The following is a 26,209-nucleotide window of genomic DNA, read 5'->3' as shown; positions in this document are numbered from 1 at the left end:
CGATGTGAGTGTACGTCCAAATCCCGAGAACATTTGATGAACAAACATGATGACTTGAAAAAATCGCGACGGAAAAAGACTTTTGAAATTATAAGTCTGTGCCTTTCCCCTTGGAAAAAAGCTTTCTCCATTTTGGCTAAACCATGTTCTAAGTTCACTGACTCATCATCTGTGTGTTGAAATTATGCTGCTGGACAACGGTCCCTCCACTCTAACCACAGTAGAGCGAAAACAGGCGTCAACTGACTGCCTTCTAGTGCGGTGATAATACCTGCAATAACCACAGAGACATAAAACTGACAGAAGATAGATGCTACACTGTATTCATCTCTTTTGACATGTGTAACCGTGCATGCAGTTCTCGCCTCTTTTATGATATGGTGCTATAATTGTAGACACTTAGCCCCACCACAGAGCTTTTGTCTACAGCTTCCTGGCTGCAGACACTCCTCAGCTGAAACAATAAAGGGATCAATGCCTTGCTTTTCTTCTCCTCCTCGTGCCAAAATTTGTACTGACCTGTTTTATTTTACCCTTCACTCCCACCCTCCTCCTCCTCCTTCTCCCTCTGTTGCATGACTCCATCATGTGCTCGGTTTCCAGACATCAAATTCTGCTTCTTATTAAGCGCGACCACAATGACCCTGCACAGTCATCAGGCCATCATGTCCCTTCTCAAAACAGGAAACACCATCACCTACAATTAGCCAACCAATACAGAATCGCTGGCTCCAACGGCAAACCTCCAAACCTGCATATTAAATTCTGTGAAACATGACAGCAGCTTTGTGGATGGGCCTACGGAGACTTAACCCAAAACACTGTGAGTTTTTTCAATGCAATGGGGAGCCTCAGTTTGTACACTCACAACACTGTGTACCAAAAATGACCAGATGGATGTGACAGTAACCAGCCAACAGGACACTAAGGAACATTATTGTCCAAACCAAAGAACATTATTGCTCTCTCGATCAGCTTGGTTCTCCGTGCAGTACGTCCAGAGACGGGAAGGTTATGTAATGCAAATTCTGCCACCAAAAACAGACTCACTGAAATGAGGCTTAAAATATCCGCTCTCCGTCGCTGCGAGGAGATCTGTGGGAAAAGCAGCCATTTCCGTGTCCTAGAGCTGCCTGATGGATTCACAATGACAGGGTCATGAAAGCAATTCCGAATCCATTCCCCATGTGATCCATCTAATTTGTTTTTTACTTGTTACAATTTTTGCATCCAAATCATTCCTCAGCCTGCGTCATCCAGGCAATCATATTCCATTAATGCATTAAACCGTGTTCTATTCCTGTTCATGCTGTGTGTTTTTTGGAGTGCATACAGTAATGCATTAGTGATGCAATCAAATGAGAATATGTAGTATGAATGATGCCAGTGTGGTGACTAATCCATAAAATGCATCACGTAACAATGTGGCTCTAAAGACAATTTTTAGAGCCATGTAACATTAAACACATTTTGTGTTTAATGTGCTTTTGCTGACAATTTTACTGGTTTGGTCACACGACTCTCTGCTGCAAAACAGTTTTCCAAGAAAAAGGAAAAAGAAAAAAAAAGTCATAAAAAAGCTTGTTACAGTCATGGTCAACGATTCTGTAGAGATCAACTTCAAATAAGCTATTTCAAGTATCTTCAATGGACGTATTTGACAATAATTAAAAGATAATTGATCGTAGTCAAGATGTAGAAGTAAGGACGTTCAGTAGCCAATTGAAGAGGTCTTTATTAATAAAGGGATAGTTCAGGTTTTTTTGAAAAAGGCACTGACACACAGTCATGAACCAGCTGATGCTCTCAGTTGCTTTGTTAACATGTGTGAAATTTCTTCAGTCTGAAAAAGTCCTGCCTTTACATGCACGTTAAAGTAATTGATCCGATTGTCGTTTGCGTACACATGCATCAAGCGTTCATGTGGAATGGACTATTTTGACACACGCAGTGTTTGTCTAATTCTCCAAGTCGAAGCAGAAGAAGAAGAAGAAGAAGAAGATTGACTTCCAATTGCATAGTAAATGAACTCTGCATCTGTTCTCTCGTCCCCTCAATGTCCATTAACCATCTCATTTTCCTCCTCTTCCACATCTATGACTTTTACGTCTGTTCATTATTGTTTTTGGAACGGAAGTACGGCAGTAACAGAAACAGAAATCTGTCACATTTACGTGGATCAGGCACGTGATGGCACCAAACCAGGGAGTTAGTTCAAGGTGACATTCAAGACCCTTTTTTATCCCCTAGGGGCAATTACTTTCACAGCCCGTAGAAGTAAACTTGCATGACAAGACAACAAACACACCAGATCATAAAAGGTAATTCAAAAGTAAAATCGCCGCAGGGACAAATGAATCTTTTAGTTTGTTAGTCCTGCATCTTGGCAACAGATATCTGCGTCCGGAAGGAAGCAACCGGAACACTTTGTGTAGTGGGTGGTCTGGTTCTGCCAGCATCATTCTGGCTTTTAAAGTTGACCTCACCTTGTGCACCTTGTGAGTTATGATCAGATCGACTGTTTATGTGAACACCAATCTGAATGACGATCTGCATGCACCAGCCCTCTCGTTTGGAGTGAAATTTCCGAATGGGCTGTTTACATGACATATTTTTTTACTCCGATCAGGCTTCTTTTCCACTTACTTAGTCCATGTAACCAGAGTTACTGAAAACAAGTGAAAACTGGTTTCAGCCACCTAACAATAGGCTCACGTGATAAACTCCACTGCTGCTTTAGTCTACGATATTTTAAGAATATGCTTTCTTGCCATTAAACAGTCTTTTCTAAGTGCAGACCAATGTTTTTGTCAACAGTTTTGGGACAGGCGGGGTACACCTTGGACAGGTCGCCAGTCAATCGCAGGGCCACATATCTCTCACTCCCTCTCACTCCCACACTTGAGGCATCAAGAAGTCCCCTCCACTTGGTTCGGTCTGCCACTACTGCCACATATAGAGACAAACAACCATCCACTCTCACACCTATGGTCAAGAGCGTCCAATTTGACCTAATCCCCAAATCTGCAGATCTTTGGACTGTGGGAGGAAACAGAGAACCCAGAGAAACATGCACACTCCATGCAGAAAGGCCCTTGTTCCGACTGGGTCTGCAAAGGCAAGAGAGCTAACCACTCCACCAACCGTGTGGCGCCACATTGCATACATATTTAATATATGCGGTATGTTGTATAGGTTTGACAACTCAAACTCATTAATCTCTATAAATCATGTGTCCACAGGCACATGCAGCTGTACAGACCTGTACATGAACCACACATCAATTAATGCACTTCAACTCACCCATACAGTCAGTTTAAACTTCATACAACACACACTCTTGTTCAAGTGAATACCTGCCTGCCTTGGCTGTGGTACAAGAATGATCAGGACAGACCACACTGTAAAGTCAACTGCTCGACAAAGACGACAAACAGATTGGATACACCTACTATATCTAGTGAGATACAAAAAACAACAACTTTCATACTGTGTTCAGTTTGTCGACGTGTGGGAAGTTTTTTTTGAAGATATTCCACAAGGAATAATACAATCTGTCAAAGGATATATGGGAGTGTAATGAGATGAAGTAAAGAAAAAAAAAAAGATTTAGAGATGTGCTATTGCTCTGTTTAAAGTCTGGAGACATTGCTCATGTTAGAGTTGCTCTCTTTTTTCACACTCCTTCTTCCTCAGATTACTTAGTTCTTAATTATTCATATTTCAGGGGAGTATTCTGTCCATTTGGATGACGATCATGCAAAACACTTTGTATCTCCCAGCAACACAGGCAGAACTAATACATACTGCAGACTTTCTTTCCTGAGTGTAAACACACCTGAGCGTCAGACGGTTCTCCTTGGATAATATTATAAAGCAGGTACCGTATGAACCCAGAGAAGTCACTCCCCAAGATTACAGAGAACTATGGAACAGGCACGGATACACATTTCCAAGTAGCTGCTGCCAGAAAGCAAGATGAATGAGTGAGGTTATTCTGGCCAAAGGTGTTTAAATCCAAGCTGGATTGAGACTCTGAAGGAACAGCTTTAGTACTTTTGGTGCACCATTAAACACTGTCTCCTCCAAACATCCCTTTAGACACAAAGACGCTCATTTCTACCTCATGAATCTCTGTGAAAGCAACACCCGATATTGTTTGGGTTCAAATGAGTCAGTGCAGCTTGCGTGAACCTTCTCTGGAAACCTCTGGAAGTCCCTGCTCTATTGATACAGTAACTTGAACCTGTAGTCAAGGTTAGAGAAAAGGCTGCTCCATAGAGGAAGAGAGAGAGAGAGAGAAGGATGCTGGTGTCACTTGCGTCCCAAGTGTTAGGGAGTTTAAAATAAAAAATACATACTTATATACTAGAGTTGAAGCCCTGAGGTGATGGAGTGCAGCTGTCTGTAAGCAAAAGCAAGGCAGAAACTCAAACTGTGATCAAGCAGAGGTCACTTTATACAAAAGGTCACTTTCCACTGTTGCTCCGTGTTCTGTGTATGCTGTGGTATGAAATTAAAGCAATAATAATAATAATATAAACCAATGTCTTAACTTAATCATTACTACAAACCAGCAGTGAACACACAAACTCTGTGCAGGAGCAGTGGACAGCGCACATCTGTGCCTGGGAGCAACGGGGTTGGGTACCTTGCTCAGAGGCACCTCAGCCACTGATCCAAACTGGCAAACCCTCTAGTTACAAGCCCTATTCCCTTCCACTTGACCATGGGTGGCCCATTGCTGATATTAGCACCATATGATTCTCTCTGTATTTCTCAGTCTAGCGATGTTTTGTGGACGTGATCGCTTTATAATCGAGAAGACAAGTGGAGACAAGGAAGAAGCACAACGGCAACATTGCTCAAGCAAAAGAAGATGGCTGCAGCAGGTTCAAGTGGAAATGCCAAGAAGCGCAGGATCAACACGCAGAGGCACTAATAGTGCGTTGGTAATCAATCAGAATTCCTCAGGGGAGTGACAGAAGTTGTACACTGGAGCTTTAAGAGTTCCTGTGTTCATTTGTCTGCGCACAGCAAGCATAGCAAATAAATGTTGCCTTTGCACGGCAGCTATATTGATATGTTTCAGCAGGAAGAGCACATTAGCGATAGCTCTGTCTTAACAACAGCATTTCCCCCTGAAACTGATTAAGCTAAAATGGAATCATTAATCATTCATTCATTTGATTATTTACACCTGCGAGTTTACTGCTGTGTCCTGTGGGCTGCCATTTCAGAATGGAAGTGGGTGAATGTTCCGTCTTTTGTTTAGGAACACCAGTCTTCATATGTTTCACTTTTCACATCCTGAAACAGTTTCTCACAAAAACTGTGGGTGAACTATTCACTGTAAAACAAGATCTTACTCTAAAGATATTTGAATGTGCTACTGGCATCGCTGAAAAAAAGGTCTGTCATCATTAAATCAAACACAGACTTAAACGTTCCATTATCAAAAGAGAGAAGCAGATGATGCGATTAAGGATTTTTTCTCAAGAGGAGAAATGATTCACTGTGAGACAAACAGCTGGCACTCAAGCTGTGGGAATGTTCGATTCCCAAAATGAAAAATAAAAAATTGAACAATCATCAGTCTGAGTGATTGTTACGTTGCCACACAACAAATGTACAGCATAGGACGATACGACCTTAAAGATGAACTGTGAGATACGTGGGTTCAGGACAGAATTGAATAGTAAAATACACGGCCAATACCTAGTAGTACTGTGAATGGTTGGGTCGTGCAAATCTGTGGACACGGATGGAAACAGTTGTGGAACCACAATACGGCAATTAGCATATTCATGACATGACTGAAACATGGCCAATTAAATACATGTTACCAGCAGTCACTTCTTTCCAAGTCATATTGACGCTGCTGCTGCTGCTGCTCTGTGCTGATAAAATCTTGTTTTTTTAAAACGACGTCAATTGACAAATTCCCCACAGAGACTTGGCTGCGCTGCGACTTCAGCTTTATCTACATGAATCGTTCAGAGGGAAAGAGGTTGGAAGAGACAGAACATCTTATGTGTTTTGTCTGTGACAGCACATCGCCGACTCCTTCTAGAGCCTCGCTGGATTTGTGGCTTCAACCTTGTGTCCCAAAAAATTAGGTTCCCACACAATTAAACCACATGTATTAAAGATCACATTTAAAATTCCAATACTTATTTACACATGTGCATATCGATGTAATTTTCAACTGCTCGTGGTGCGTTTGGCAGAAATTAGGGTGATTACTATTTCTTTGGTTTGACTGTGGTTAGTTTAAGGCACAGTAAGTAACCGGTGGTTAGCTTTAGGCCCCAAAAAACACCTGGTTGGGAAAATATCTTTCCACATTACATCATCGTTCACTCCATTAAAACAAATTGCGACATGTAAAAACATGCACGGGGATGTCCTCTTAAGATCACGACAATCCACAAAAATCTTTCAACATTTGGCACCGAGCTGGTCTCAAACTGTGGTTTCCTGCTTCACAGATGTTCTGTAGCATCTCTTTTTGTCACACCACCACAATCCGCTCTAATAAAAAGTTGCCTCAAATACTTGTAAACTACATCACCATTAAATATTGCAGGAAAAACATTGCTTAGAGGACGTAATTCGGGAAATCATTTTGAGTTGAGTGGGAACATAATATTTGTGAGGTGGCTATGGGTGGGTTTATTTTCCAAAGGAAAAGTTGCTGAAGAAATGTGAAAAGTTGGTAAATGTAGCAGCAACACACCTACATACAACCTCTTTGTGCAAATTAGCAACGGCTGGCCGATCAATGGCGTAACTTCATAATTAACAATGAATTGAACTGAGAAGAAACACTCACGCTGTGACTTGTTCAGTCAAAAAGGATTGGTGCAAAATGCAAAACATCTTCAATACTAACTGCATAAATTAAATAACACCTAAATATGGAATATAACAGGAAAAACATGCATTTAAAATGAACTGCAGCTTAATGTCACATGAACTATACATGCATTTGTCATTTAGAAAGTGCATTATGGACACGATGGAAAATATGAGCCTGCACATACAAGTTCACACAAAATGTGCATATAAAATACACTGGCAACAGATGCGTGTGTGTGTGTGTGTTGGCATGGTACCAGTGTAGTCATGTCTAGTTGGGGTTAGTTCAGTGCTTTGGCACAGACTGAGGCACTCACTCACTCATCTTCTACCACTTATTTATCTATTTATCACTTATGTATTGATTTATCTCAATTATTAGGTGGGCTTTCATTAATATTTTCCTCCTAATAAGCCATTCTCTGTTTTTATTTCACGTAGAGCCACTGTCACAACAATTTCTAATGAATCTAGTATCTATAATGTACCAAATACCTGCAAAACTAATGGGATTTGATGACAATTTAATTGTAAGAACAAATCATTGCTGTGTCTGCATGACTGTATACTCTTATACTTAATTATAAAGTATAAATAAATGGCATTAATCAGAACAAAGCATAATGGATCTTATCTTATCAACTATGATGCAATTTCAATCCAAACAGAAAAGAAACCTATATTTGCCCATTTATTTTCACTTTCACAGTAGTCGTCTGTGCATAATTCTAGATGCAAACAAATGCATTGTTTATAAACAATGGAAATATCTGCATTTTTTTAAGCGGTTACCTGCTGCATTGGTCTACACACACAACACGGCAGCATAAATCAGCAGCAGCTGAATGAATATGACAGCGTACCTTCATGAGGTGCTGAGTAAAACCTTAGCAAGAATTTCACAAGCATTTTTTAAAACCATATTTCCCAGAAGCTGAGCAATGAGGTGATGGTAAGAGTGTATATCCATTAGTGGCAGAGGTTTGACTCTCTGGATCCAGCGTTAGTCAAGTCAAATCACATTTATGTATCAGAAAGTATGAAAAAACAACGAGAGTTGACGCCGAGTGCTTTACCAGTAAAACATATGAGAGAGCAAAGCAAATCGAGATAAGAATTAATTCAATTAACAGAAGATGGAGAGCAACAGAATCAAAAAAAGGTCGGCTGAAAGTCAAAGTAAGGCATTTTGCCAATAGTGGATAAAGTGGAGTATAAATGATCACAGATATTTGGAGCAACAACAGAAAACTACAGAACAAAAACAGCCTGACAGGATTTAAGGGGAGAGTTAGAGACAAAAAGAAGTTGTTGTGATGATGATCTCAGTGACCTGTGAGCAAAATATGGAAATCAGGATGTCAGTTACATATTGTGTTGCCAAACTATTATGAGTTTTACAAAGAGTGGAATTTTAAAATAAATCCCACATTTTAGCAATATGAGTGAGGCAGGACTGTAGGTGGACTTTTCTGCACCAGATCTGGCAGCTTTGTTTTGGCTTCACAGAGAAGCAGAGGGCTGACAGACAGATCTGCCTCCGTGGAGCTGCAGCCTGGCCGTAATTTAGACCAAATAGCCAAAGTCTTAGCAACGAAACTGGAAAACAGACCCTGCCAGACAAATCATGATCATTTGAAAGCCAGTTGCTCGATAGATGTGGATGATTGATCGCCCACTTCTTCAAGCAACTGCTTTTTTTTTCAAGCTTGAATCCCCAAATCCATGACTAAATGATGCACTCAATTTGATCCTGTATTTGATTTAGTTCAAATGAACCCAGGAAGACTAATGCTTTCAAATGTGTATTGTACAGTAAGTCCGTAATTATACATTCTTTTAACACCAAGGCTTCCAATCGCTTCATAAAACTGTTGAAGGCAAATGTTTTATGGGATGTAGATAGTGTTAAATTATACAGTACAAAAATGTCCAGGTGTGGACCATGTTGCACTTCCATGAGGCTCCACAGAGTTGCTCTCCAGCGATGAAGGCAACACAGAAATCCCCTCTACGCACGTCAGTGGACAGGAAGAGAGAGTTTCCTATGATTCTTGAAACTCTCCAAACTCCCCGTCTGTGTGCTTCTGTGTGTTTAGTCTGCACAACGTGTGGAGCGTGAAGTAGAAATGACTTATGACTCACTGGCAGAGTTTAGCTTATACCTACGCCTGATTTGTGACAATCTATCCAGTCTGAGAGTGTGACTCATCGGTCGCTGGAGATGACACAAAGTCCTAACTGTTAAATTCCTAATGACGGATTAATGGGAAACACAAACAGATACTGCGTGTCTCTCTGTGGACGGACCAAGGAAGGCAGTTAGAAGTACATAGAAGTGAGAATTAAAAAAAAAAGAAAAGAAAAGAAAAGACAGAGGGACGGAAAGAGCCTCAAGGCTACTGTGGATGAGAAGGAAAGTTGGGAAACAGCATTCATAAAACTCACAAGTAAACACAAGAAGAGTCAAGTGTCGAGCTTTTTTTTTTTTTTACATTGTTACAGACTCTAGAAAGCAAACAAAGAACCCTAAAGCCATGTATGAATTACTGTGTTTCTCACATGAAGAAGCGTTTGCCAGTGTTGCATTCACTGCATGCCGGCAGAAAAATGTGTAAAATTAGTAGGGCCGTGGAGTTCAGAATCTCCAGAATGTCAGCTCGACATGGACTCAGTAAAACCACTTTCATACGACCAGAAAGTGCCACAGCAAACCCCAAACCTCCTTTTAAGAGACTCCAGAGTTTCCCTGAGCTGGTTGCAGTGTGGGAACCTTTCTTAGCCTGTAGTTAGTGACTTTCTGTGATGACAATTTCTATGATAGCGAAGACATGACTCTGAAGGCCTTTGCACACCAGACACACAAATGATGGTATTTCACGGAGTGAGTGATATTGTGGCTTTTATTTTTTTTGGACCAAGTCTGATTTTTTTTTTTTTTTCTTTAAATCTGCTTCGAGCTGTTACACATCAAACCAACCAGAATGTGTGTTGTTGACATCCTCCACATGAGGGTCGCGGTGGGCGCTGGTGCCAATCCCAGCTGACATAGGGAGAAAGGCGCTTACAGTGTCGAGTCTTGCATGTTTTTGGACTGTGGGAGGAAACTGGAGGACCCTGAGAAAGGCCAGGCACACACGGGGAGAACATGCAAACTCCACGCAGAAAGTACCTCGTTCCGACCGAGGTCACAAACCCGGATCTTCTTGCTTCAAAGGCAACCGTGTGTATATAAAATATTCAAATGAGCAAAGACTGTTTCATGACTCACTCATAGATTTAGGTAACACTAGACTGTCAGAATGTAGGAAAGCTTTAGGGCTTACTGATCAGTTGGGAGTTAGTGTGGTTTATTATGGTAATTTGGATTCGTTTCAAATGCTGTTTTTAGTTTAAATCAAAGTTTAACATGCTCTGTTGTTGGTTAAAAAGCCCCTCAGCCCCTTCCTCGTGTTCTAAAAATCATTATCAAACGTATTGGATTTCTGTAAACTTGCTCTGACATCAGGATCATTTTCTTTTCTTTTTTAGACAGTTTGGATTTGACATTTATTTCCCTAAATAGGAATTTAACTCACTACTCATGTTGCCGTGCTTCCTACAATGTGTTTGATGCTTGTGCCTTGTAATATTTATGCTGTAGAAAAAAGACCATGAGTCACAGACTGTCTCTCCTTGATATTAAGCACGTTCACAGATGGCTCATGAATGCAACTGAAATATTATTTGCACGATTCCTGACTCAAAGTCACGGGGATTCCTGGCTAACGCGGGAAACGCATTGTGAATGATCGGAGCACTGGCCACGGATAAACCCTGGAGCTCCCTCTCAGTGTGACCTGCAGCCTCATAACTATCCATCAAATGTATGTAACATCTGTGGAAGTCTTTAAACACTGAATTTCTCAAGCTTCACCAACTGACAGCTTCTTATTATTATTTTTTTTGGCTGCGAGGATGTTGCAGTAGACGCTGAAGTATTCCTGCTCTGTTGTTTACCATCTGTAGATCCATTTGACAACTGATGCACTTTGCAATCTCTCCGCCGATGTCACCTGAGTGGAGTAAACAGCAGCGAGGGAGCAGCAGATGTGATCTACGGTCAAACACAACAGCATGAGGAAATATTAATAAAATAAAGTTACAAAAGCCCCCACTGGCTCATTCACAGCGAAGCCAGGCATCAATAATGCAACACTATACGGAGAAGCAGCAGGAATGTAAGAAGGGCCTCTCCTAATACTCAGGATATAAACAAAGCCGCGGTGGTAATTGGATATTTACGACTGTGTGTCTAAGGTTCGAGCTGAAAGTGTGAACACTTTACTCGGCGGTAAACACACCCACGACCAAGGTCGAATGCTTGACGTCAGCATCCGCTTTGCTTCCCTGCTGCTTGGAAACGCAGGGTTACGCACACTCATACATATAAATCGCTTGCGCACGTACTGTATATATAGATATAGCTATAGATATAGATAAAGACACTATACCCCGCAAAGATGCTCCCTAATCCTTTCTTTCTCCCTGTGCTTTCCTCCCTCTTACACACAAAAACACGTTATCTTAATCCATATACATGTGATCAGCGGGATTGTTCCGTCCATTGTCGGTAGCTTATGTGACTTATGTGCACGTTGCCATAGAGATCAATGGACACGGCTTAGATTATTCAGAGAAAAAGGCCTGGAAATAAAGGAATGGATGACTTTGAACATGTAGCCAGGAAAAAAAAAAATAAAAAAATGGGGAAAGAGGAAATGGTTTTACCTCTGATCTGGACTGAATGATGTCAGAGGAATGCAGCATTAATTTCAGGATTTATTGCAATCTCTAGTTTTAATTACCGCATGTTCGTACACAATATTGAACGGCTGTTGTTCCTTAAAGGACAATTACACAACGTAGTATTTTTTTTTTTGTTTATTCTGCACATGTTTACATTTATTAAGTAAGGAATGTGTTGTATGTGCTGTGACCCAGTCATTATTGTGCGGATGTAGTAATATTTAAAAGTAATATTTCACAAATGAAAGGGGAATGATAACATTTTTATGGTTTTTTGGTGGCCCATAACACACTACATCTGGTGTGATGTCATATCTGGGCCGGGTCAGCTTGAAGGGAAAGGCCACATTGGTGGGATGGTTTCAGACTAAAATATGATTTGACATAGCACTTGAGTTTGAACTACAATTTATGGACGTATATATAAAAATGTATGTGTAGGTTTTATATGTAAATGATTCCTTTAGATATTTAAATTTAGATTTTTTTTTTGTTATTATTATATTGTTTCTTATTATTTGCAAATCTTTTGTAGCTATACATATTTGTCTTCCCACAGACTGTTATTGTTCTATTCCCGCATATGTGTTTACATACATACATGACCACATGAGTACAGTTTTGTGAGTTCTAAAACAAATAAAATTGGATTATTTAAAAAAAGAATAAAGTTTTGCCACAAGTTTAGGTTTTGGAACAGTTTTGCCACAAGGTGTCTGCTGGTGCTGACTTAAGTGCTGTGTTGTATGATCAGAAAAAGCATCCCTGAGCAACGATCTATAAATAGCCGTAGCCTCAGACTGTGGTTGCAATTACGTGGCAACCAGTAGTGATGTCACCCATAAGCATTTGAGCAAAATTTCCTATTGAGTGAATGTTGATTCAAATTGAAGTTAACACGTTATATGAATCCATCTTGAGAACTTAAAGTTATGAATTACCATTACTGAGACCGTAACAGTGAAGTTACCCTCCCCCATGAAAATGGAAAAATGCAGTGGAGCGAGAGCGGGGTTTTCACAAACACAAACACTGTGGACGGACGGTGAGAAGCGTATTAACACCGGGAAGGAGATTTCAACATTTGTCAATGCAGACCGACTATGGAGGAACAGGAATTATGATTCCTTTCCTGTCGATGTGTTTGGATTTCTGGCAGGGAATTCAGTTACCATTACGGGGGAAGACAGATGCATGATTTGATGAATTTGCTGATGTGTTGACAATGATCCCTCGCAACGCCACTTACACCTGACACAAAATGCAAAATGAACTCATTAGTACACTGAGCAGTGAGGTGACTGAGGCTGTAGTGGAAGAAGTAGGAAACTCCTACTAGACTTTGAAAGTAGAGACCCCCACCGGGTATATCGATTGTAATCCCATTTGTAATGAGGTCACAGAGCGTCTGCTGACCATAGAAACAGCTGACAAAGGTGCTGCGCAGGTATTAACAGAGGTTGGTAAGCAAGGTGTTTAATGGAGCTGCTCTGATGTGGTGGGAGCGTGGCGGCGTCCAGACATTACTGCAAGAGACCCTAGACCGTGAGATGATTTGAAAATGATCAATTGCCCAGCCCGAACATTTATCTGACTGAGGTTTGTTCAGTTTAGATGTCCTTTTCAGAGGTGTGCATGTGTATTTGTGTGCGTATTGGCTTGTGTTGTGATAGCTGTGAGGGGCTGCTCTACTACCACTGTGTCAGTGCATGCTCATACAGTGTATCATCCATCCATCTGCTTCCACTTTATCCTCTACATGAGGGTCACAATCAAACCTACGGTCAATTTAGAGTGTCCAATTTACCTAATCCCCATATTGAATGTTTTTGGACTGTGGGAGGAAACCAGAGAACCCAGAGAAAACCCACACACACACACATGGGAGAAACAGAATATCATGTCATACAAAATGAAGACACTTGTGAATTCAGTATCATAGTGTATGGTTAAACTGTGTGTGTATGTGTGTAGGACCTTTTCTAGAATAGACACTGACATTGTCAGGACCAGTAGTCCTCATTAGATGGTTATGTTTAAAGTTTGGGATGAGGCTTTGTTTAGGCTGGCCAAATGAATCAAAGTCAATGCAATGTCCGAATACAACCGTTTCAAATACAACTTGTATGTTGAATTTGAAATAGTCAAGGTATCTTTATGTAGAATTTTGACCAAAGTGCTGGACAAGCTTAAAGGGACAGTTCGGGTTTTTTGAAGTGTTACCACTGACTTCACCGAGCACGCCGCTGTCTCCATGAATCTTACTGATAACATGGCAGCGAGCGGGTACAGAAAGAAAAATAGATTTTAGCCTCGCTAATAAAACCTATACGTGCTCAACAGACACTCCAGTGAACTACTCATGTGACCTGACGCAGCTGGTCCTGATAGCTCTGGCTGTGCAAATCATTTTAAAGTTATAAGAACAATATGTAATATGTGCAAAATATTAGGACATGGCATTCTGTTCACAAGGCAAAGCCTGACACAAATGTGTTTTTTGTGTATTTCTATTTAAAGAAATGTATGAATGCGAACTTCTCTCAAGTCTGAAGCTGTTTTGGATTATGCAGCGAGCGACGCGGCAAATCATTTTTCATTGTGCGCAAACACATCATCTGTAGTAAGAGTCTTGTCGAAGAGAAAAATCTTGGAGCTGTCTGGAAACAGCCTCTATAAAGCTACAAAGCTATAAAGCAATAATGAACAGTGGTGAAAGATTTAATTGTTTCCTATCATCGGGCTTTCCTTCCCTCGCCAATGTCTTGTTGAATAATAAACAGCTATTTACATTTGCCAGCCTTGTCAGTGGATAAAAACCTTCTTTTGAAAGTGGTCCGAGGCTGCCAGAATGAGACCAGTAAGTGATATTAGCTTGGTAAATAAACACAAAATAGGAGACTGCAGGCTTGCTGAGCATCTTAATCATTTTCAGACTTCATCAGATGGAATGTAAGAGAACTAAGCAGCAGGACTGTCGAGTGATGAGAAACTGCCTCTTTCCTGAGATCTGTTGTTTGCTGCTCTGGATATGCTGTGGAAAAATTCAAAGTAATATTAAGCATGAATTTATGCAGTGGTGAAGAAAATCTTCCAAGTGGTGGAAGACAGTTCGAAGTCATTGTGCTTGCTGACAAACGTGCCCTTGTTACGTCCCTGGCTCTCTAAGAGACATGGGAACCAGATGAGTTTTCACACTGGTTCAATTTAATCCCATCTGTGTGGCATGCTTGCCCACTGATTCACCCCTGCTCACTGCTCGCCATTGAAAAACACATTTAAGCAGTAAATCAGCCTTTAGTCTCATGGTGTAGAGACTCTGGGGTACTTCCTTTATTCAGGATTTATCCACGTCTCAGTATCAGATCTGTTTATTATCGTTTGTCCTCTAATCAGAGTGTGGTTCTATTTACTTCCACAGGCCAACATGCTTAGATAATGCATGTCTTTGTTGAGCAAGATCACAATACGCGTGACACTAATTAGTGTTACTTGTATGTTTTGTGCAAGGTATTGATGAGTTCTGGCTGCAGCCGAGCCACCGAGACGCAAAAATTTCCTCTATTGGTGCTTTTTGCAAATTAAAACAAGTTCTAAACAAGAGCCCAGCTTTTCTACCATTCCTGCAATCAAAAGCAAAACAAGATGCTGAAGCTGCAGAAACACTTCCCAGATGTTAGTCATTAAGTGCAAGAGACTGGCTGTACAGTGTGATCACTCTGTTGCTGCTTGTGCTGAGCACAGGAATCATAAAATCCCATATAATACTCATCAGCTCCTGATGACTCTGTGACGAATGTACCGAGTACGAAACAAAAACAATGTACGTCCTTTGAATGGCATCTGTTGGGTTCCAGCAGAGACAAGCGGACTGTGCCCAAACACATGTTCAATGGCTTAGTCTTTTCAAATAATTTCCGTATGAACACAATTTCCACTTTGGCAACACTTTCTCGTGTGCCAGTGTTTGTGTTTTGAACATTTTTGGGGTCAAGAGTGCACGTATTATTTTACAGCGTGCTCAGACTTTTGCTGGGCTGCAATATCATTTTTCTTTTCTTCCTTTTTCGTGTCATGTAAGACAACATCCAGGAACCTGGCATGAGCCCTGAGAGTCTTACTGGTTTTCAGTCTGAATCCCTGCATGGACCCCGTCATCATGTCTTTCAGGTGGAGAAATGACAGGATGTCCTGCACATCATGTAGCGCAGGGAATGTCCAGTCTGCTGCTCTCTCAAGGCCATTTGCGGAGGCTCAACAGGGACTTGGACGTCAGTAGGTATCTGCGAGGAAAACCTTGAGAGGTTATTTGAGTGTGGCCTCTCTGCCGCATGTTGGCTGCGAGGAAAGAAGCCCAATCCTCTGAGACCAATTCCGACTGAGGAGCTCAGAGACGTGAGGACAGCTGCTGACAAAACTTAACTCCCGGGCCTGCCAAAGAAAACAAAACAACACAATGCTACATCCCACATGCATGAAGAGGACAGAGGAGTCATGTGATGGTGCAGAGCTTTTTATGAACTGTGATCAGCTGGCCATCATCTTGTTTTGAGTCTGTCCACTATTGTTAAATTTTCACTGTGTGTTGGATCTCATGCCTTTTAGATCGGCTCAAACATCCTGTCATCAACACTACATTTTTTGAAGTGGATGTAAACTGTAAAAAGTTGGTCAGTTTAGTAGTTGTATGTCAATTGTTTCCTTTTGTCTTAGTTTCATATGTTAACTGTAAATATTACATTTAGCTGGTGTGACATTTTTTAACTTCATAATATTTGTCCAATAATTTCAGCATATTATTACAAGCTTTTGTTTGATACAATTAACATTTTACATAACTTGAATGACCTTTTGTCTGGCATTTTACATAACTATTATAAATAAAACACGCAACCAATGGTGTTTTAACCTCCTCCTTATTTTAAGGTCCACATCAACTATCTTGGATGATTCTTAATTGATTTCTTTTTTTTTTTTTCAGAAAAATCACAATTTTTATTGTTTCTTTTAGTTGAGCAACTCTATGACCTCGCCAATTAAATCTTGTTCTACTCTACCATCTGTGGTGCATTACGAACCCATGGTTGGGAGTCACTGGTTTCGAGAGGGACACTTTTTTGCCACAGTGTAAAGAATTGATTAACTGGGATCAATGTGTCCATAAACGAAAGCATATTCCTCTTAGTTTAGAACCAGCACAGCGTGTCATCCTTTGAAGCACAGCTGTGTACCATGTTTTTTTTTTGTTGCCTTTTTTTTTTTTTTTTTTTTTTTAACACAGAGGAGGGAGATTCGCCCTGAGCAATGAGGTCCATCTTGGGGTTCTTACATTTACTGTACAGGAATGTCCACTGCCAAGGACCGCAGTATGTTTACCTTATGGTCGCTTAAACACACTGAGTGAATATATCATCTGCTTTGTGGGGAAAATTCTTTTCACAATATACACATACACACACAGAGGAGCAGGTGTGCGGAGCCTCACACATGCTTGCCGATAAACTAACATGTTGGTCGAGCAGAAACAGTTGCGTCTCTGTATTTAGGTGTGGGGTTGACACGCTGCTCCTTGTGGACCTGCACATCAAACATTCCCATGAAGGCAGAGTCTGGAATGGAACACTCCACGGAACACTGGAAAGCCGTTTCCATGTCTGTTTGAGCCCCGCCTGTCTGTCTGCCTGTCTGTCTCTCTGCCTGTCTGTCTGTGAGGAGGAGAGGATGACAGGATGCAGGCTAAGCAGGGCTGGCTCGAGGCTGAGGTTTGCTGTAAAGTTTATGTGAGCATGTGTGTGAATGTTGCGAGGTGTGGGACACTAATGCGCACCTTTGCGACTGGTGGGTTTAGAGGCGTTCTGTGAAACAGGCTGAAAAGCTTCCTTGACATAATTACACAGTCTGTCGGCGCTAAAGAAAAGGTTCCCAATGAGGGGAGGAGCAGGCAGGTCAGTGTGACGAGAGGAAACCAGACTGCTGGAAAAAAAAATGAGAAGTTGTTGACCAAACATCTGTGAAGTGTGTGTGTATTTGTACTTTATTATCTCTAACAACCTCATTCCTGACAGCATGGAAGTGAATGGAGATCAGTGCCGGGTCCTTGGAAGGACACCTGTGCAAATCTGTGTGTGTGTGTGTGTGTGTGTTTTCTTGTTTTTGTGCTTTGTGAGACATTTTGGCTGGTCCTCACTTCTTTACTGTAAAGGGCTTTTTGGGGGTTAGGACTTGGTTTTAGGGTTAGGGTTAGAATTGGGTTAAGGTTAAGGTAAGGGTAAGGGGTTAAAGAATGCATTATGTCTATGAGGGTCCTCACTATGAATGAAGCACAAACAGATATTAAAAAAGGTGAAAGTATTTGATTTTCATAATGAATATATAGATAGATAGATAGATAGATAGATACATACACATATATAGATATATATCTCTATATATATATAGATATAGATATATATATGTATATATATACATATATATATTATGTTCAATAAGGCATTTAGAGAATTAAACAAAGAATAATCTTTTTACAACTGACAAAAAATGAATTGACCAAGAACAGAAAAGACATTTCCATTTGAAGTCCCTCTGATAAACCATTCTTTTTATTATTACTTCTCAGTCAAAAAGCTCCAAATAGTCAGAGAGCATCAAATTCAGATAACATCACACCTGATAAACCTAAACTCCCAGAAAGAATATGACACTCCTATCACAGGTCCAGTAGTTTTTGCTTTCCTTTAACAGTAATGCAGTTTGTGTTGGACAAGCAGCTCTTTGTTTCAGTGCAGTATATTTGTATATTTGCTTTTAGTGGTTATTAATGTAATTCCATTTCCCTACCTCTGCTGCCACTACTATACCTACCTCTGCCTGTACATATCCTCATAATATCTGTTAATCCAAAGCTTCTATATTTACCACTGAACTGTTTTTTTTTACATGGAATATGAATTAAATGTTTTTTGGTGCTGTTTTTCTCTTGTAATTTATTTTTGTTGTGTATCCTCATGTTACTTTCATCTTATATAATCACGTCTTTAGGCTATTACTTCACAGATAAAAAGAAAGCTCCTCCCAGTTAATAAGGTGGTGGTGGTGCCTTCAGGAACTTTAGAGCAAATCAATTCATGTCTGACATTCTATACTGTCAGCTTTGACGACGGTCGAGAGGTTTTGCCCTAAGGCGACGTTTAATAATATTTCTGCTGAGTGCAAACTGTCAAGCACTAATTGAATTGTGAAAATGACATGTTTGGTGCATATTTGTGATTGAATAAAGTTAAGTTACCCTTATTTTATTAGGCTTGATTGTGCTGTTAAGCACTTTTATTATTATTATTGTTCTTATAATGTTATTTGTTATAAAGGTCTACCATAAAGTTGTGTTTTCATTTATTTGTTAATTTCATTTTATTCCTTCCTTCCTGAGGTTTTGATGGCGTATAATAACATAAGAAACAGCATAAAGGGTTTTACGTATAATTCCGACGTGTCAAAGCCAAGGCAAAAGCTGTTACACACTGTATGTACTGAAAATGTCACATAAAACCGCTCACTATAGGTTTATAGGCTCCCACAATATACATATAAGCCATGAAGTGATCCTGATTATTAGCTTTGGAAACATTTATTGGCTAATTGTTTTCCTGAAATCATAAATTCACAAGTGGGTTCCCTCCACCCTCCCTCATTCCCCACTCATAAGATATTTATATGGACATTAAAAAGAAGAGAAAAAAAAGTATAATGTCAGAGGAGCTCCTCAAAGTGACGGGTACAGAGAAACATCACAATCAAATCCTCAGTCCTCCCTCAGTTCTACAAAGCACTTTGCTGATTTCACTAAACCTAAACTAGCCTTGTGTATCCAAACTTGAGGTATATCGATACACAAGGGACATAATAAAAAATACACTGGTGTAGAAAAACATAAAATGCTGCACGAAAAGCTTCTCAAACCAACTTTCTTTTCGTCTCATATACAAAATAGCTCATTCCTGCATGAAATGTCTCTGATTTAATTGCTCATGAAATGCATCTCTGCTCAACCAGTCAGCATTTCACTGATGAGCCACTGATGTGGAGCAATGATGGCGGGGGACGTAGTAACTGCAGTGGGTGTGGGAGCTTTGGCATGTGGACGGAGAGTGAGTCTCACAGACATTGTCTGACCCAGCGCGACAGGACTGAACACACACACTTTTCTTCTTCCCAAGCCCTTTACTCCAACCTAACCCCAACCCCTAACCCTGAATATATACCCATGAAGGACCATTCTCAAAGTCATTCAAACTTATAGGCTCCAACATTTCCATATAGCTGTCGGACCCCACAAGTACAGTGGCTCCTCTGGGGCCATACTCACAAACACTTAGAAAATTCCCCTCTAACAGTCTCAACAGTTGTGATTTAAGAAACTCCAAACAAGGAAGGGACAGAAAGGTCTACCTGAGGGCGGTGGTGTGGTTGACTCTGTTGGTACTGAAGTTTCAATTCATTCTGTTTAAGGTACAGGGTGTAAGAAGTATGCTTAGACTACAGAGCATAGGAAACTAAGGTTTTTTCATTATGCATTAATTTCCCACTTCAAAATGCCTGGTTTGTCCAGGATGAAACATGGCGGTGCAAGACAGCAGCCTCAGTAAAGTAGAAATACAATAATTTTTCAATGATCATACACTTATACAAACAAACTTATGGTTAGTTTATTCATTTTCTGCAGATAAACCCTCCTATATGTCACACACTGGAATTTTAGACAGTGTAATTGTTGAGCCAATATAACAAAAAAAGCATACACCAAGTGGTACATTTGGGTACAGCACAGGCAAGAGAGGCAGGTGTGGGAGAACATAGCAGCAGATCAATATCTTATTTTCTTTGCTTGGGCTGCATCAGTGAGTAGTGTATGCTGTAGAGACTAGACTGTGTGTTGCAGACTAGATTGCATCACACAAAGGGAATTCAGATTCTATTCCCTGAATTTAAAGCTGCTGGTAATGTTGTCATATAATGTACTTTTTTGCCTCAGGAGCCTTTACTTTACTGCTTTGTGAGTTAGTTTTAATACACATTCACCTTCACTTTAGGAATGCAGCTCCTGAATTTTGGTCCAAAGAAGATCACTAACAAAGAAACTGTGCACTCATATCTAAGGTGACATTCATTGTTGTTCATATTCATAATATGACGTAAAACAGGATTTGCTACAGTACTGGTTATTTAATACAATGGATTCAGTCCAATACAACTGATTCAATCTGTGCTGTATCCGACAAAAGCATTCTTTATTTGGACTAAATACGGCGGACAACAAAAATTGAGAGCACATGTTTTATTCAAAGTGGTTTCAAGCAGTTTTGAGCCTACAGTATACAATGTGTGAAGAGGAGAAACCCTGCGTTGACTTTACATACACTTTAAGGGGACAAGGCTTCAAGGATGAGGAAGTGGTTTGTTTCAAATGTGTCTTGGATTAACTTCCTCACCATAAATAACTGACACCTGCATAAGATTCTCAAAGGAAACATTTTAGGACCAAAAAATACCCGTGACGAGATGAAAACACCATAATAAGGACAAACAAAAAAGGCTGATGCTGAAAAAGGACCATGGCAAATCATCTCCAACAGTCCCAAACTGGACTCCATCACAGGGACCACTTCATGTCAGTGAGCAATATCAATCGTGTGTTCCTCAAAACGAGCAGTATTGTGAATTCCAGTCGTCTAAGGTTAAATTAAAACTCATGGAATAAGTAACAGACAGTTTCAAACTAACTTAACCTTTCCCCAGTGTTCCTTAAACCCTTTCTTATTTCAGCATCCAGCCGCCTAAAGTGTATTTTATCTGCCCTTATATTAACACAAAGACCATTAATCGTCATTAAATAAATATTAAATAATGCAGTGTGCCATCAAGTGGTTAATATGTGTAACTGCAAGGGGCAAAGAAAGCTTTACATAAGCGCTCCGTAAGATGATACAACCCATTGTTTAACGTGGATGGCGTGGTTCTCATGGGAGAGTATTGTTAATGTGTGGGAAAGTGTGTGTGGGTGAACTTAAAATATCACCCATTCATTTCCTACGGCATATGACTAATGAACCGCTCGAAGTTCAGCGCAAGAGAGGTGATCGGCTTAGTGTGGAGGACATCACGAGGTCAAAAACACACAACGTTAGACCAAACACTGGAGAAAAAGATATTTCCATGGCATAGACGATAACAGAGGTAGAGTTAAGGCAACCTCTCATCTGTGGCTGCTGTTAAAACGTTGCTCTAAATGCAATCGACAGTTATTTTACAGCCGCTCTGATGTTCAGAGATGTCCTCCAACGGTGTTAATTGTCTTTAAGGAAACACTTGCCTCCACTCAAGGTCTTAACACAATGGATTCATTTCTCTTCAGAGAATAAATCCGAGTGTTGCCAAAAACACATCAGCCAACACACTGTAGAGGGAGAACTATTCTCTCTGAGCCCATAAAAAAAGGGGGAAGATTGATGAGCTGGTTCGATGTGCCAAAGGGAAGCCACACACTCTCACACTCTTCTCCACAGACCATCAGCCGACATGACTACACCGGGTATATGCATGCATCTCCTCTACTTTAGATCACACTAACAGACGTGCACCACAGGGGGAATTACTCAGTTATGGCAGGTGTCCTTAACTTTGGGTTCCCACAAAAACTTGTCTCCGCCGAGCTAAGAATGTTTAAATGGGGAGCGGGGCTGAGAGTATGCAGATGCTCCGACGACGCTGCTCCGTGCATGTTGACCTCGAGTCAACCTGGCGAGTGGAGAACATCTATAATAAGTGGCCGTATTCTTGCATGAATCATCTCTGACATTCCGTCCATTCCGTTCACAGGGCACGAGGTGCCACTGACAGTGCTGGGGAGCAGCCACACGACACCTTTTACAGAGTTTGGACTCGTGTGTTAGAAGCTGCACTAAAATAAGCAAATGACTACCCTGATGATGAGGGTGTGTTGCTTTGGATCCCAGTGAGATAATGAAGGAGTACATCCATGACAACGACGACAGAATTATACGGTGCATCGTAACTTATCACAGTCGCAATCCACTTATCATGTGTCATGGCAGTTTTTTGTTTGTTTTTTAGCTAAGGAGTACAGCTTAGACTCTCCTTTAACAAATTGATCTGACAGGAATCTAAAGGTTGCAGATAATTGATTTACAGTTGGAAGATGACATGTTGCTGTTGCTTGTTACTCTGCCAGGGAGGTATTTTTATTACGTCCCTGTTGTGTGTTTGTTTGTTTGTTTGTAGGATTACAGAAAATCTAATGGTGACACTGCACATTGTATGTGTGTCTTCGAACTATACGGTGGCCTTGGCATCCCAGAAAGGATGTGGTTTTTATTTGTTGGCATGATAAGCTTTCACTTCAAAAATGTGAAAGGTACACTCACCACTTTACCACTGTCTTTACAACATTTCACAGTCTAGGCCACCACTAGCTTTGTCGTTGGCAGTGCTAATGTCATATTATGATTTTTTTATATCCGTCAGATTCTGTGATTCTTGGTATTTTTAATGACATGATTAAAAGTTGGTCTTACATTTAGCTTCCAGTGAGCTAAACATGACATTAAATACAAACACCAATGACACTCTTTAACACCTAAGCCTCAAAATGTTTTTTTTGCTTATTTTAACTGTAAAAAGGCCTGAAAATGTTGAAAAGGTGTTTTTGTCCATTTTTCCACAACAACTATCAATGTCTGGCAATTAACTGCATGTGCAAAATAGTGTATTAACAATTTAAAAACACGTGTAATTCTACACGAACACCAGATTTTGTGTGTTGAATTCGAAATTTGAACAGTATCACTCACATTTGTTTGAATGTTTGATTTCTTTGATGTGCAAAAACAGCCCAAAGAATGGAAACAATATACAGGCATTTTTCAGTGAAATGACAGTAATAACCATACGTTGACTTTGACGTGCAACTTCTCAGCTTTCAGAAACTGTTGGAATTTTTCCAATAGCACAAACTGTCGCTTAATTAATGAAAAGTGTTGTCTGCGATACGCTATTGTTAAAGTGTAAGGTCACTTTACACTAAATGCCAAAGACCTTTACACTGCACTGAAAAGAGAAATGTTCATATTGTATTTTCTTAGCAAATGATGTCAGTATAAGCTTCGCTCACTCCAGTTTTCCAGTCCTCCATGCCAACAGGTATCCAATCACACCTGCAAACAAAGTGATGTCAGCTGTTTGGATGGTTCTGCTTCACTCCACATATGAGCGGATACAACAGCAGGGTTTCATTTTGTGACTGTGAGATCTGGAACTCCATCAGGGAATTTTAATTAACAATGCAAAGCACTTTGAAGTGCACTCATTTGCATGTTGCATGGAGGGTTTGGGAATGTCAAATGTCTTGAATCCATTAACACAGTTGGTGAGAATGGAGATCTGCATCAAGAGCCAAAACAGCATTTCATTGTGGGTTTTAAGGCTCACGAGACACAGTATGAGATCCATATGGTGAAAAGTCGGGTCTGTTTTTCATAAACACGTGGGACTAAAATGTTGGGTTTAAGATTCTCATAAAGGCATGCTGGGTCTATCTGTCAGCTGCTGTCACTGATCTGCTGTCAGCGTCGTCTGCCAACAATGTGCACTTAAGCACTACTCTCTGTTTTTCACCATCCCATACTTTGTCCAGCCTCTCTTGCTGCTTGCAGCGCGACTGGTTGTGTCGAAGACTGGAGGTAAAGTGAACAGATGAGCTGTTTTCTTGTTCTATTGTGAGCAGAGCAACTTGCAGTTTTCCCATCATTGCTTCATCGCTACCTGTGCGCATTCCTATTTGTTATTCATGAGGTCATTAGGTCATTAAGAGTAATCATCAACTGTTTCTCTGTACGGTAAATGATGGGCAGAGGCTGGTTGAGAGTAAGACTGAGATCGTATGTGGTACAGTGTTGAATCATTAGTTTGCAACTCTTTCCTGCAGCATGGAGGATAAGAGCCAAATCAAAATCAGAATCAAATCTGGATCACTGCATTGGAAAATATCTATTCTCAATCAAATATCAGGTTTTCATCAAATACTTTCAGAATATTTCATTAATGGTGGAAATAAATAACAGCAAAAAAAAAGATGGAACATCCAGATTAAAAAAAAAATGTTTTTATCGAGTATAAAGCCAAAATAAATGAATGAAGAAAGGGTTGAAGGATCGCTTTTGCCAGACACATGTTTTTATTGCAAAATGTCTTAATCAGAATCATTGTCTAAATTAAAAACCTGTGATGGACTGGCAACCATTGTGTACTCTGCTTGTCGACCTATGTCAGATAGGCTCCAGCGGGCCCACGACCCTCACGTGGAGGATAAAGCGGTGGACAATGAATTGATTAATAAATTGAAAAATGAACCTGCATTCTGTCTTTATCACTACAACATGTCACCAGAGGCTAAATGTCCCCAGTCCTCTGACTCACATCCTCACAAATTCATGACACTGACAACATCAGTCATTGCCGAGGCACTGACGATGACACAAACGTCACCGAGGGAGACAAAGGTGAAGCAGCAGGAATTAATAACTACCAGATTGTATAAGCGATGGCCCATGACTCAACACCGTTGGCCCTAATGACGTATGTCTATGGGCATGAATCACAGCACAGAAGCTTATCAGGAGTCTGCGGAGAGTGTGAAAACCGACTGAACCCTGGAAATACGAGCAGAGCTGATGCAAAAGATTTAACATCAACAGCAAAACTGACATACGTCTCGAAGGCTGTGCGGTGATCAAAACCATATCAACCAACAGAATACTCTCTAGGTCTAAGGCTAAAGTAACCATGGAGCTGTTTTATTTATCATGAGACGCACAAACACAGTCCTGCTAATGGTTTCACACTGTTGAACTCATGAGATGGCATCATCAGCTGGCAATGATGTGTCAACAATCTCTGCCATGTGCCACTAAAAGGCAGGAAAGTGGACGACAGGCTAATGTAGAAGACTGTAAACATGAAATACTAGGACACATTTGAATGTATTTCAGTGACAAGCACCACATAAACTACACTGGACACTTGTTGTATTCTTATTGTTGTTATCTGATTTGTTGCTTTATGTGGCTGAAAAGCCAACGATTATTATTTCAAATGTGTCTTTATTGTTAAACATTTATTATGTTGCAAACCCTCCAACCAAACCAGTGAGCTGAGGGACATAAAAACAGCAGAGAAGAATTTAAGTGTTGGGTCAAAGGTTGGTCACTATGACCCTTTTCATATGAAACAAAGTGGCCTTATAATGCAACAAGACCAAAAAAAGGCAACACAATGAATAACATCCACAGAAAGTCATATTCGTATGTGCTTCAAATGTTAAATGAAAAGTTAAATGACTAAATTCAACATTTTTATCATTAGGACAACAATGCAGAGAATGTAAACACAGGCGGATAAGAAGGCTGCAGTTAAACACAGACATTTATAGACAATCAGACTTATGTGATATCGCCGGTGTGTTTTTGTCCTGAAACTCCCATTAGCAGAT

Source organism: Solea solea, chromosome 13 (genome assembly GCF_958295425.1).
Source record: "Solea solea chromosome 13, fSolSol10.1, whole genome shotgun sequence".
NCBI lineage: Eukaryota > Metazoa > Chordata > Actinopteri > Pleuronectiformes > Soleidae > Solea > Solea solea.
Note: the sequence above shows the minus strand (reverse complement) of the source record.